Genomic DNA, 15,388 nt, shown 5'->3' with positions numbered 1-15,388 from the left:
AACAAGTTATAAAACTAGGAAGATTGTAAAACAAATTTAAGAAATAAGATGATGGATGGATTAGTTAGAGGTCCGTTCTTCACACATGACACACTTGTATATGAATTGATTTCCAATTGCTTTTCAATAAACTATGATGATCAACACCCCAGATTAATTAGGTACGCTTAAATTAATCCTCAGATTTTCCTAATTTCATTGAATTGGATGATTGCATACAACAACCCAAAGCATTCCCCACAAGTTCCCTACATGAATTGCATAATAGAGATACAAGCAAGAATCATTAAGTTCTATAAAAATCATAAGTATTGACGAAACACTTGTAACTATGAATTGCATGAAACTTATGCCAAGAATTTAATTAACGCGATTGTGATAAACAACCTTCACTACTTATGAATATAAATTTGTAACGATTAGGTGAAACTCATTTATATTCTAGCATCTAATTCATGCATGAAAACTAAGTATGCATCCTTAATAAACATACAAGAATTAGTTATGAATAAAATAGATAATTGAATTGCAATCACAACTTATCAAATCACAATTGGAAGAAATCAATTTAAATCTCAAGCATGTTCATGGCTTCAAACTTCCCCCTAACTAAATAGGGGTTTAGCCACTCATACTTACAAAGCAAAGATAAACAAATTTAAACATTGAAAACAAAAGAAAGAAAACACCTAAAAACGCTCCAACAATCCAATTTGAATGGCAAGCACGTCCAAGATCCTTCTTCTTCTCTTTGTAGCGGCACAAGGTGTGGTTTGATGGATGAGTGGTAAATTATGGTGGTGGATGGATATAGGTGGGTTATGGTGAAGGGTGGATGGGTGGATTGTGTTCTCTTTGGTTTTCTTCCCCCTTGTTATGGTGAAGGGTGGATGTATTTATAGGCTAGGGAGAGGACCACTCCATTTCCTTTGCATGTGAGCTTGTGTGGGTGTGTGTTGGCATGTTTCCTCTTTACATTTACACACACATGCTTCATCATTTCAACCACAAATCAACCCATTTTATGCCCATGTGTGTGTGTTTCCTTTGCCCATGTGTGTGTGTTTTTCCTTTGCATTTGTACACACATGTTCTTCATTATTTCAGCCAACAATCCACCCATTTTCTGCCCATGTCAAACCGTCCATGCCTTGCCTTTCTCTTTGTGTATGTGCTGTCCACGTTTCTGAACCTTTCAGTGTTACAATGCCCATAACTTCTTCTAGAAAAATGATATTAACAATCCGTAAATTGCTCCAGAAAGTAGACATCCGTAGCTTTCCACGAATATAAGGCTCATTTTCTAATTCATTCTGAGCTGTTTGTAACATGCTTTCAAAGTCAGCTAATCTGCACAGGCAGTTTTGACGAATTTGTTACTTAATAATTCACTTGTGCTACTTTTCTTTTCTTTGCTTGATAAATCACACAAAATACAAAAACATAGTAAATAGCTCAAAAATGTAAGGAACTAACTAAGAAAAGACAAGTGAATTCGAAGTAAAAATATATATAAATATGATCCGATCAAATACCCCCACACTTAACTTTTGCTAGTCCTCGAGCAAAACAAAGAAAACAAGAACAAGAAGTAACAAGAAAAACATTAGCTTCCCCCTATGTGACCCTCATAGAATTTCATTCGAGAACACAAATCAACAAGAACCATAGCTAGCATCAAACAAGCTAATCCAAGTTCATCTTCCTTATTCAAATATTAGCAGTAATCTTTAAATCATCCTTGAAGTGTAGTGTGTGAGATAGCCATGCTAATGCAATTTCAAGTTTTTATTTTTAAAATCATCATATGCAAACTAGCGACCTTCTCACGGGATATGCACTCAATCACACATGTGTTTAGTTTTAATGTGTTTCGCTCAAAAAATCAAATGTGAAATTTCTACCATAAGCTTGCATAAAGATCACTTCTCCACAGTCATAATTGCAAAACTTAAATCAAGAGGACTTTTATTGGATGTAATGAGGTTTAGGGATAGGGTTATTGAAACGATAGAATAGGAAAACACAAGTTCCAAGCTACATTGCAAGCAATTCTTTTCTTTAGATTATAAGAACTCAAGCTCTTCAGCAATTCTTCTAGCACCTCCAACCACAACCTTAAACTGAAACTTTAAAAACTTTTTATTTCATTTGTATACAATCTTGCTTTTTCTTTTTCTTTTCTTCTCTTTTCTCTTTTTTTTTTAAATACAAACATGAAATACCCCCACACTTATTCTTTTGCCAAACACCTTCAAAGTACTTCACAAACGTTTCTCATAAGACAATCTCGCATTGCTCGCTTGGAAAGGGTAAGAAAAAAAAGTTTCAGGTATAAGGGTAGACATATCTGGTGATAAGAAATAAAAGGCTCAACATACACGGCTCAAATTGGCAATCTAATGATATCATTTTTATTTGGGAAACATGGTTATTTGGGCCATAGTGGTAAACCTAATGCCTCTATCATTTCCAAGTTCATGCAATCAATGACAAACATTTTGAAAGATCGTTACGCAAGTTCTAGAGATGTATCTCACATAAGTTCATCACACATGAAAGAATAGGAGTGTATGAAAAATGCACACACTTTCAATCGGCTCAAAAACTCACATAGGATGTATATGGTCACTAAATTCACATATGAAGCTTTAAGTCATACTTTAGTTTCACATTAACAAGGCTATGTGCATTTGGTTTTTCAAAGATGATCAAACATGTACAAAACTAACAAGAGAATTAGGAATTTCACAAAACACATGTTAACTAAGTTCTTGATGATCATGGTTCAAATTTGATCCAATTATATCATTGGGTCGGGAAACTAACAAAAATCTAATTCATAACAATAAGGGAAACAAGACAATATTTTTGGATTTTTTAAATTTTCCGATTTTTTTTAAATTTTATTTTATTTTATTTTAAAAGAAAACAAAACTAATTAAGAAAACAAAAAGCAACAACATGGAAACAAATGAAACTCGTTCGTAGTTGAAGGTACAAAAAAAAAATTTCAATTTGGTCATTTTTATACTCTTTACCCCCAAACTTAAACTGGACATTGTCCCCAATGTCAGAAAACACTATAATGCAAATAAAAATAAAATAAATAAATAATAAGAAACAAAATAAAGCAATTGGACTGAAAACTTCCCTAGTTTGCAGTAAAACCAAGCGATGACCCCCAAGCTAAAATTCTGCAATCAACTTCAAGGGTGGAAATAACCAAATTTTCCTGCAAAGAAAAGAAATAATTCAGTTAAGTAACACAAGAAAATATATATAAAAAAAATAAAAAATAAAAAAAAAAAAATTAAAAAAAAAAAAAAAAAAATTGCAAACGAAAAATTGAAAATCACGATAAAAGACAATGAATAGAACTAATAAGTGATCATTGGTCGTGCTTGTTGACTTTCCACAGCTTTCCTCTTGAACTGGGTGACACTTAGCTTTTTACTTGCAAGTGATGATTTGATGATATTGTACGGCAAAGCTTTGCTCTTTGGTGATGTTGCAGTTCCTTATTTGTTCTCCAAGCAGATGTGGCAGCTTCTCTAGTTCCTCAGCTCGGACTCCTTCCGCTGGGATGATTGTGCAAGCTGCATTCTTCTCTGCTTGTTTCTTCTGTACGTTGTCTCCACATGCTGTTGGTATCATTTTCGCTTGCCTTATCTGTTCTTCAGGTAGATGTGGCAGCTTCTTTGGAAGTACATCAGCAGTGGAAGACGAGTACTCGAGAGCAATTTCTCCATGTCCTGCAGGTTAGAACAAAGACAAGGAAAAGGACATGAAGAATGCATGATATGAGATACTCTTGCTTTCAACCATTATGATATGAAATACTTTTGCTCTGGATGGGTTGTTTGCAGGGGTATCCCAGGGAATGAGGAACACGGAGTAACTTAGGAGGATTCTTTGAGAATGCATTTTCGGAGATGAAGAAGTGTTAAGAGGGTGTGTCTTTGCTGTGAAAGGCGAAGGTAGATACTTATAGGGCTTTTCTTCACAACCGGAACTATTCTCTCACTCATTGTCGGCAGCCGGTGGATGAATGAATAGTACAAATTACGCGCTTTCTGACAAAGCTGCCCGTAATTTTCGCAAAGCAGATTCCTCATTGATATCTGGAATCGGCGCTTCGAGCTCTGAGCATCGTCGATTGTAGAGGTAGCATGTGACACGTGCGGATAAATCTGGAAAAGAAGATTTGCCCGTGGGTTGAAGCCCAGCTTTTGAGAAAGCTAGCGTGTCTTTGACTGTTGAATTTCCCTCTTCGATTTCTGAATTGGTGCTTCGACAAACTGCCCGAGAATTTCGCAAAGCAATTTGCGTGTGACAAGTGACGACACGTCAGGACAAATTGATCTTTTGAAATCCGGGGTTCGGCTCGTGGTTTCTGAGCAAGCCCAGCCTTTAAGAAATGAAACGCCTCTTTCGAGAAAAGAATCCGGCTTTTGAGAAAGGAAACTCCTCTTTTGAGAAAAGAATCAGGCGCTTGAGAACGGAGCCCCGACTCTTCGATTTGCGAGAGGACGCTTCTCTGAGGAGCGCCACTTTGATTTCTTCTTTTTATAGAGGTGTTAATTTTGTTCCACAACACACTTGAGTTCCCTCTTGTAAACACTCCCTTCTTGCAATTTCCAAAATCTTAATCTGTCCGATCTCTTCTTTCTCAACACCTTCAGAAAATGTCTGGCCCTTCCGATCGTCGTTTTGACTTGAACATTGGTGAAGAGGCAGCTCCGCCTTCACCAGACAACATATGGCGCCCATCTTTCATATCCTCTACTGGTCCCCTTACCGTGAGGGATTCGGTGATGAAAAATGATATGACAGCTGCGGTGGTGGCCCGGAACCTTGTCACCCCAAGAGATAACAGACTGCTCGCTAGACGGTCTGATGAATTGGCGGTTAAGGAGTCTCTGGCTCTTAGCGTGCAGTGTGCGGGTTCTGTGTCCAACATGGCCCAACGCCTATTTGCTCGAACCCGTCACGTTGAATCGTTGGTGGCTGAAATACAGAGTCTCAAAGAGGAGATTAGAGGACTCAAGCATGAAAATAAACAATTGCACAAGCTTGCACACAATTATGCCACAAACATGAAGAGGAAAATTGACCAGCTGCAAGACACTGATGGTCAAATTTTACTTGATCATCGGAGGTTTGTGGGTTTGTTCCAACCGCATCTTCCTTCGTCTTCTGGGGCGGCACCGCGTAGTGAAGTTCCAACTGATCAACCTCCGATACCTCCTCCTTCCGTGGCCCCGCCGACTGCTGAAGCTCCGCCGACTACTGAAGCACCACCTGACCAATGAATTCTATTAGTTTACACATCATTGTAAAAAATGTTTATTTCTATTTTTTTTTTTTTTTTTTGTTTTTTTTTTTTGTTTTTTTTTAAATCAATGTAAAATATGTAAATCAATGTAAAAAGACTTTGTTTAACCTTCCCCTACACTTAAACTAAATAACACAAACTCACATAAATCAACCAAATAACACAACTAACTGAACAAAACAAAATGAAAGCAGTCAAGATAAGGGTGTAAGAATTCAAATCTGATTTGGTTAGCGATTCCAAAGTCTCCCTTCATTGAATGCTTGGGTTGCCTCCCAAGAAGCGCTTGATTTAACGTCTTTAGCCGGACGAATCTTTCCTTTAACCTCCCCTCGGCTCCAAAGCATGAAATTTATCTTTTAATGGGAGGTGATACTTGAAATGATTCGGCAATGGTTTAAATTCAAGAGTGGGTGCCTGAATCATCAAAATAAGAAACATGTTAGTATAAATTAAAAATTAAAATTGGAGAAGATGGCTTACTTTCTTTTTCCGACACAAACTCAATGACAAACACCACATTTTTGAACATTTCCGGGACTTTGAACTTGGCCAGGTTTACTATGATGGTTGTGGCTTGTCCCGTGTCATCAAACTCAACTGCTTTGGGCTTGATTGTCTCATGCACAGCCTCTTGGATGTATTCTTGATATGCTTCAACCACTTCATTTTCTTGAATCCCTTTTCTTGGTGTGCAAGGTTCTTTGAACATTTCAATACCATCGGGAACTTGTTTTGGTGCACCAAGAATTGGGATATCACTTTGCACCTTTGGAAGAGCTTCCACAATGTCTTTTTCACTCTCTTTGATATTTGGAATCAAAAACCTGCAAGGACAAAGGACATTCGGTGGAATAATGTTAGAATGAAGTGAATTTAGAACTTCCTCACCTGAGTTGGATGACATAGGGATTTGAGGAGCTTGCAGCAAAAATTCTTCTAAACTGCCCAGGTCGTCCTCCTCCTCTTCTGCTTGCAGCAGCAATTCATCCATGTTCGGGTTGTGTTTGGATGGTTCTGGGACAGCTTCATCCTTCATGTCACCTTCCAAAGTGATGGCTTCATCGATTTCACTTTCTGCCTTTGAATTTGCAATGTTTGAGTTGGAAAGTTCACTTTGATCTCGAATCTGTGCCATGAATTCCACAATCTGCCCAACTTGCATCTCCAATTCGTCCACTCTTTTGACTCGGTCTTGCATCTCCTGGTTTCGATTTTCTACTCCCTGATTCAAAGAGGTGAGTAACTTATTAAGTGTATCATTATCCAAGGACGTACCTGAATTGAATTGGGTTGATTGTTGTGGTGGCTGTGACGGTTCATATGGCCACTGATAGAACTCTTCCGATGGCGGCAATTGTTCTTCTTTTCGTAAACCCTGTGCCACAGAAATTAGTCCTTCAAGAATTTCATTATAATTCACGGGCATACTTTGATTTGATTGGAATTGTTGTGGGGAATGCTGTGGTGGCTGCATAGGTCTTGAATAGAACTCGTCTTGCTGCCAATATCCACCTTGTTGAAATTGTTGAGGTTCATCCCACATATAATCTGAATTACCTCTCCAATCTGAATTGTAAGCGTTGGAAAAAATGTTGCCCCTCGATTGGTTATGGCCTTGATATCCCCAAACATCTTCATTTGCATAAAATTGAGGACTTTGATAACCTTGCCCATAGGGCACATCAAATGTAGGGACACTTGGCATTGTGGTCCGTTCGGCATTATGAGTCAATTGAGCAGTGAGCTGTGCCAATTGAGCTTGAATGGTCGCAAGTGCCATGTCTCGCTCCATTTGTACCTAAAATCAAAAAAAGAAAAAATAAATCAAATATCAAAAGTAAAATACACAAACACCAATATAAACATAAACAAAAACAAAAATAAAGGGATTAGCAAAGTTGCTAATCCCCGGCAACGGCGCCAAAATTTGATGCGAAATATATAAGCACACAAATTAAACCCTCTTTTTGACAATTGTAGTAAAGTATGTAAGTAGGGATCGTTCTAAACCGGAGATTAGGAGGGCTTGCTAAAACCTCTAAACTAACTCAACAACATAAAAACAAAGTTAAAAACGTTTGAATAGACTTAAAGAACTCAAAACAGGTTCACAAGACTCAAAATAACTTAAAGACACTCAAAACTGCCTAAAAACACAAACTAGGCAGTTTCTGACTCTAGCACAACTTTGGACGAAATTTGGGTTTTGACTTGACTCAAAACACTCTAAAACATAAACAAACAAATTTTAAACACTTTGAAACAAGAAAGTAAAAGGGGGATTTTAGTTTTGATGAATTTGAAACAAACAAACAAGTTATAAAACTAGGAAGATTGTAAAACAAATTTAAGAAATAAGATGATGGATGGATTAGTTAGAGGTCCGTTCTTCACACATGACACACTTGTATATGAATTGATTTCCAATTGCTTTTCAATAAACTATGATGCTCAACACCCCAGATTAATTAGGTACGCTTAAATTAATCCTCAGATTTTCCTAATTTCATTGAATTGGATGATTGCATACAACAACCCAAAGCATTCCCCACAAGTTCCCTACATGAATTGCATAATAGAGATACAAGCAAGAATCATTAAGTTCTATAAAAATCATAAGCATTGACGAAACACTTGTAACTATGAATTGCATGAAACTTATGCCAAGAATTTAATTAACGCGATTGTGATAAACAACCTTCACTACTTATGAATATAAATTTGTAACGATTAGGTGAAACTCATTTATATTCTAGCATCTAATTCATGCATGAAAACTAAGTATGCATCCTTAATAAACATACAAGAATTAGTTATGAATAAAATAGATAATTGAATTGCAATCACAACTTATCAAATCACAATTGGAAGAAATCAATTTAAATCTCAAGCATGTTCATGGCTTCAAACTTCCCCCTAACTAAATAGGGGTTTAGCCACTCATACTTACAAAGCAAAGATAAACAAATTTAAACATTGAAAACAAAAGAAAGAAAACACCTAAAAACGCTCCAACAATCCAATTTGAATGGCAAGCACGTCCAAGATCCTTCTTCTTCTCTTTGTAGCGGCACAAGGTGTGGTTTGATGGATGAGTGGTAAATTATGGTGGTGGATGGATATAGGTGGGTTATGGTGAAGGGTGGATGGGTGGATTGTGTTCTCTTTGGTTTTCTTCCCCCTTGTTATGGTGAAGGGTGGATGTATTTATAGGCTAGGGAGAGGACCACTCCATTTCCTTTGCATGTGAGCTTGTGTGGGTGTGTGTTGGCATGTTTCCTCTTTACATTTACACACACATGCTTCATCATTTCAACCACAAATCAACCCATTTTATGCCCATGTGTGTGTGTTTCCTTTGCCCATGTGTGTGTGTTTCCTTTGCCCATGTGTGTGTGTTTTTCCTTTGCATTTGTACACACATGTTCTTCATTATTTCAGCCAACAATCCACCCATTTTCTGCCCATGTCAAACCGTCCATGCCTTGCCTTTCTCTTTGTGTATGTGCTGTCCACGTTTCTGAACCTTTCAGTGTTACAATGCCCATAACTTCTTCTAGAAAAATGATATTAACAATCCGTAAATTGCTCCAGAACATAGACATCCGTAGCTTTCCACGAATATAAGGCTCATTTTCTAATTCATTCTGAGCTGTTTGTAACATGCTTTCAAAGTCAGCTAATCTGCACAGGCAGTTTTGACGAATTTGTTACTTAATAATTCACTTGTGCTACTTTTCTTTTCTTTGCTTGATAAATCACACAAAATACAAAAACATAGTAAATAGCTCAAAAATGTAAGGAACTAACTAAGAAAAGACAAGTGAATTCGAAGTAAAAATATATATAAATATGATCCGATCAATTAGGCGAGTGAAAGATATAGTATTTGGTTTCTGGGTTTTTTTTTGTGCAGATTTTGCAGATTCACGGTGGAGGTGAAAATTTGAGAAAGAACCGACATAACTTTTCGTGTTGTTTCCCACAGACGGCACCAAATGTTGATGCACAAAATCAGTGAGGACTTTGGTACAACAGAAAGTGTTAAGTTTGTGACCTTGGCTAGATTGCTCTGGTCACTAGTGTGGATAAGTATGTAAATGGATAGGGACAGGGAAGCAACCACAAGATGTACGTGGTTCACCCAAATTGGCTACGTCCACGGAGTTGAGGAGTTCTCATTAATTGTGTAGGGTTTACACAAGTACATAGGTGCAAGCTCTCCTTTGGTGAGTATTAGTGAATGATTTAGTACAAATGACATTAGGAAATATTGTGAGAGAATGATCTCTATTTATAGAAGAAAGTTTCTAGTTTCATTTTGACATTGACACGTGTCGTGTTGTGGTTGGCTTCTGATGTTGACACGTGTCGTGCTAGATTGACTTCTGATGTCGACACGTGTCGCGCTGTGATTGGCCTCCTTGTTGTAGGGAAACTCTTCTGGGTCTTTGACGGTATAACATTGATTGGTGCTCAGTAATTATCGACAACATCTTAGTCTACTTTAAAGGCAAGGAAGAGCAAGCGAGACAATTGAGGCTAGTGTTTGAGAAGAAGAGGAAACATTAGTTATACATGAAGTTCCATAAATGTCTTTTTTGGCTAGATTGAATCAGTTTTCTCGGACATGTCGTTTCTGTTGAAAGAATTTGTATGGATCCTCAAAAGGTTTCGACAGTCGTAGCGTGGGAGCAACCTAAAAATGTCACAGAAGTTAGAAGCTTTCTTGGCTTAGTGGGTTATTACCGATGCTTCATACAAGACTTCTTGACCATTGCCTTGTCGCTTACTAGGTTAACTTGGAAAGACATGAAATTTGAGTAGGATGAAGACTAAGAATGGAGTTTTTAGGAGTTGAAACATTGCCTTACTCACACCCTGATTCTTTCATTTCCGGATGATGGCGGTAAGTTCAAGATCTATAGTGATGCTTCCTTGTCAGGTTTGGGTTGCGTGTTGAAGCAACATGGGAAGGTTATTTCCTATGCTTAGGTAGCTTAAACCGCATGAGAGAAATTATCCCACCCACGATCTAAAACTGGCGGCAGTGGTGTTTATGTTGAAAATATGGTGGCACTATCTCTATGGCGAGAAATGACGTATCTTCAAGGATCATAAGAGCTTGAAGTATGTGTTCACATAAAAAGAGCTTAATATGAGACATAAGAGGTGGATGAAGCTCATTAGTGACTACAATTGCACGATTGAGTATCATCCTGGACATGCTAATGTTCTAGTTGAAGCTCTTAGCCGAAAATCTCATGGACTGCTTGCCTCTCTTTGTGCCGTTCATGATCCTCTATTATTTTCTCTTTGAGGGATTGGTATTTCGTTAATGCCTAATCCACATGGGGTAATATTGGCTCATCTCCAGGTTCGATCAATGTTTGGGGACTTAGTACGAGAAGCTCAAGAACAAGATCAGCAGTGTGCAGAATTAAAAGAACAAGTGCAAAATGGGCTGAGACGGGATCTGAAAATATGGAAAGATGGGATCTTAATGCAAGGAAAGAAGATATTTGTGCCTAAAAACAATGAAGCAGTGAAGACGGAGATTCTCGATAAAGCACACAAGTTAGCATATGTTATGCATCCAGGGTAGCACAAAAATGTATCACACCATTCACCTTATTATTATTGGTATGGTATGAAGTGGGATATCATCAATTATGTGAGGAAATGTATAGTCTGTCAACAACTAAAGGTGGAGAGGAAGAAACCCGATAGACTATTGCAGAACCTTTCGATTCCTACTTAGAAATGGGAAGATATCACGATGGATTTTGTGTATGGGTTGTCGAAGACTCGGTCAAATTATGATGGCATCTGGGTGATTATGGATAAACTTACTAAGTTCGCTCATTTTATACCCGTCCGACATAATTATAAACTAGAGAAGTTAGTAAAGTTGTTTATCGAGAACATCATCAAGTATCACGACATACCTATCACTATTGTACCAGATCGGGATTCGAGATTTACTTCCAAATTTTGGAAAGCATTTCATGACCCTTGGATACTAAATTACTGTATAGCATTGCCTACCACCTGCAAATAGATGGTCAATCCGAGAAGACAATCCAAACTCTTGAGGATATGTTGAGAACTTACGTTCTTCAGTGGAAAGGTAGTTGGGACGAGTATTTGCCTTTGGTGGAGTTCGCCTACGATAACAGTTATCACTTTAGCATTGTTATGGCACTGTTCTAGGCATTATACGGTAAAGCATGCAGGACACCACTATGCTGGACCGAGGTTGGTGAATGAGTATTGGTGGGACCAGAAATTATTGATACTACGAATGTTAACATCTTACTGATACAAAGAAATTTGAAGTCTACACATGACCGACATAAAAGTATCACCGATCAGCATTCTACGAATCGAGAATATGCAATTGGTGATTTTGTATTCCTGAAGTTGTCACCTTGGAAGGGTGTAGTTTGCTTCGGAAAGTGAGGAAAGTTAAGTCCTCGATATATTGGCCCTCACAGAATTACGAAGAGAATCGATGTTGTTGCCTACATATTGGAGTTGTCACCAGAGTTGTCACAGATACATGATGTGTTTCACATCTCCATGCTTCGAAAGTATGTACTAGATCCATCACACATTATATAGCCGCAAACATTGGAAATGAGACAAGACATGAGTTACGTGGAGAAACCAGTGGCGATTATCGATCGACAGGACAAAGTGTTGAGAAATAAAGTCATTCCACTAGTAAAAGTGTTAGGGAGGAATCACGTAGTTGAGGAGGTGACATGGGAGACTGAAGAATTGATGCGAGCTCAGTATCCCTTCCTATTTACTTAAGGTAATGAAATTTCGGAGACGAAATTTTCTTAAGGGGGTAGATTGTAACAACCCGTTTTAAAATTAATGTGTAAAATTATGAATTTTTTGTCCGTTGACATGTTGGAATTTTGATTTTATTTTATTTCTGTAGCACTAGTCGATATGAACGCATAGGTGTAAACGGAATCGAATTTGAAGTTAAAACGAAACTTCTATGAATTTTTGAATGTCAAGGTTATTTTTGTAATTTCATAATTGGAGATATTTCTCCACTTTGGGCCTCTTTTTGGCTGATACGTGGTGAGTCCCCTATTTTTGGGGTGCCTTTTTCTCCCCGTGACTTGTCTCTCTTTAGAACTCTTTCTCTCATTCTCTCTATTTATCTCTCTCTCACTTCTCACCTCAAACTCCCTCCGAGAACCACCGAGGCACCATCTACCTCCCCACTTTAACGACCACCACGACAATGCTTCCATCACCTTCCTTGTCGTGCCAGAGCCGATCACCACCTTTTAACAACCACCTATCCTTGAGCTCTTGACAATTTTCCAGCGAGTTCTCTTCGTCCCCGACGAGCTAAGTTCGCAAACCACTTTAAATCTTCATAAATTGTGTTTAGAACTACAATTAGGTAGTTTTTTTAGACAATTTGGTAATGTTTAGACGCAGAAACCACTTGGGAGAACCTTCCCTAGTTTTTCGGCGAGGATCATGACTTTTGCAGGCGTTTTCTGGCCAACTCTGGTCACCACTCGACCTCTTTTTGGTACAAATATATTCTTCTCATTCCCAGCTTCATTTTCGTAGGTAGAACATCATTTTTGGTGGACAAATGAGCTTGATTAAAGCTTTCCAAGCTCCGGTTTTCTTCTTCATGGAGTCCGGGCAACCCACGATATGAACTCGGATCAAACCCGACCCGTAACTAAAATCAGCCCCAAATTCGATTTGAAATTCGGTTCAAACTTTTAGGCCATGTAACCCAGTCCAATAACCCGACCCATTTAAGAAGTAACTCAGCTCGACCCATTAACCTTATCTTAGATCCGACCCTGGTCCAACCCAATCCGGACCTAGTTTCAGTTTCCACGGTCGACGAGTGGACCGCGCGTCATGGTTGGCCTGTAGAGCACACACCTTTTGCCAGAGGTATTATGCTTCGCCGCCGTCCATGGCAACACTGACAAATTTTTCGGCGACCCAACTAGGTGCGTGGCGGCATGTCCGATTGCGTGTGGCCTCCCAGGCTGCCGCCCCATGGCAGCGCGTAGGGGAACTCGAGGTCTCTCATTAGGTCTTTCGACTTGCTGAATCTGAATTCGTTGTCCGTTTTCCCAAATTCTATTGTTTTAGTAGAGTTTTATTAAATGGTCTCTATATGTGTGTAGGTGCATCGGTTGGAAGTGATCTAGTCCTCCTTAGTTTGAGTGGCTCTCTGGTAGCGAAATACTTATGAGTGGACCCCTTCTGAAATTGCATGTTTTTATAAAAGATTAGGCTTGCATGCATTTCATATTTCATGAATTGATTACGTTTTATGATATGATTTACGGATTTTTAGATTTGTGCTTTATGAAGAATTTATGATTTATTAAAAGGGAACTTTAGCAAAAAGCTCCAAATAATGTTCACTTTAACGAAAAACCACATTTTTGCACTAAAAAGTAAATCTTGGTACTATTCACTTTAACCTTTATTTTGTCATTATCATTAAAACTCAAAGTTTTCAAGCCATTTTCATTAGTTTTCCTTTATTAAAATTGCTTTTATGCAATATTTTTTATTTATCGAATTTACGTTTTACGAAAGGTTATGAATTATTGGATTTTGGTATATGAAATTCGAGGGATTTACGAATATGATCTATTATGGATTTATGCAATGAGGCTTTTGAGTTTTTGAGCTTCGGTGATTTGATATGAGATTTTGAGATATGTTTTCGGTGCTTATCTAGTGGGTTATCATATAGCACATCCACACAACATGGGTATGTAGACGTCTATGGCCATAGGACACAGTTGAGGATATTTACGCTATACCCCCAACTTCATTGGCAAAACCAGTGTTGGTGTGTGATGTTAGATGTTTCTTCTTTGGCATAACCCAGAGTCATGCATCTTCACCTTCGAGTGATGGGGCCTACCATGTTTCTTCACTGGCGTAACCCAATGTCGTACAGCTTCACCTTCGATTGATGGACAGGTACCGCCTTCGGGCGACTATGATAACCCTAGTTGAGTACAACATTGATGTGATTTACGGAGGTTTTACGAAATTGCCTTCGGGCGACTATATTACCATTGTTTTGATTTATGGGATTCTTGGGTTTTGCCTTCGGGTGTTTCGATACTACTTTTAGAGATGATTTTATTGCTACGAACATTTTTGGCATGTTAGAGTTTTAAGTAAACCTACTGTGTAGTGTGTGTATATATATGTGTGTGTGTGTTTTTTCAAAACAGGGGGTATGTCTGTTAAAAAAGAAATCGGTTTTTGTATTATTAGTATTCTTATAAACTTTGGTCTACTCACCTTTGGTTTTTGTGCCCCCCTCAGGATATAGTGACAAGGAGTACAACTCGAGTATCGAGGCATTTCCCTACCAGTGATCTTGCATTCTTCCACTTACGTATGGCTTCTTTTATGAATAATTGTAACTTGATGTCTTACCTTTCTCTAGTACTTCCGTTTTGTGGTATGCTTTGGACATATTTGTATCTCTTTTATTTTGGAATTGTGGCCGTTGAATATTTTGTTTCATCCATGTTTAATTTGGATTGTTATTATTGCCTCTTAGTGTTTGTATACTCCTTGTGATTTTTGTTTGTAGCATGATTTTTGGATTACTTGTTCCCTTATGTTCTTGGAGATTCATACATTCATGGCTTTCGTCACTCTCGAGTGGTGGTCAGCACGTACCATCCAGGTGTCATTTGGATATATGGGTTGGGGCATGTCAAAGTGGGGCTAAATAAAAATAAAAATTGTTTTTTATTATTTAAATATATTTAATCTACATGGAAAATATAAATATAGTTGTGGGACCAATTATGTTCCACATTAGCAGATAACAAAATTGTAGACATAATTGTAGCGAAAGGACCAAATTGATCGATCTTCTAATTGATTTTCAATTTGGGGGACATCTTGATGGAGTGGGTCAATGTCACAAACTATTTGTGATAAAACATTTTACATATAGCTGATTTTGACGCACTATAAGGAAAATAGGCTCAAAGTGGGTTC

Source organism: Malus domestica, chromosome 15 (assembly GCF_042453785.1).
Source record: "Malus domestica chromosome 15, GDT2T_hap1".
NCBI classification, from domain to species: Eukaryota; Viridiplantae; Streptophyta; class Magnoliopsida; order Rosales; family Rosaceae; genus Malus; species Malus domestica.
This window is presented reverse-complemented; position numbering follows the sequence as displayed.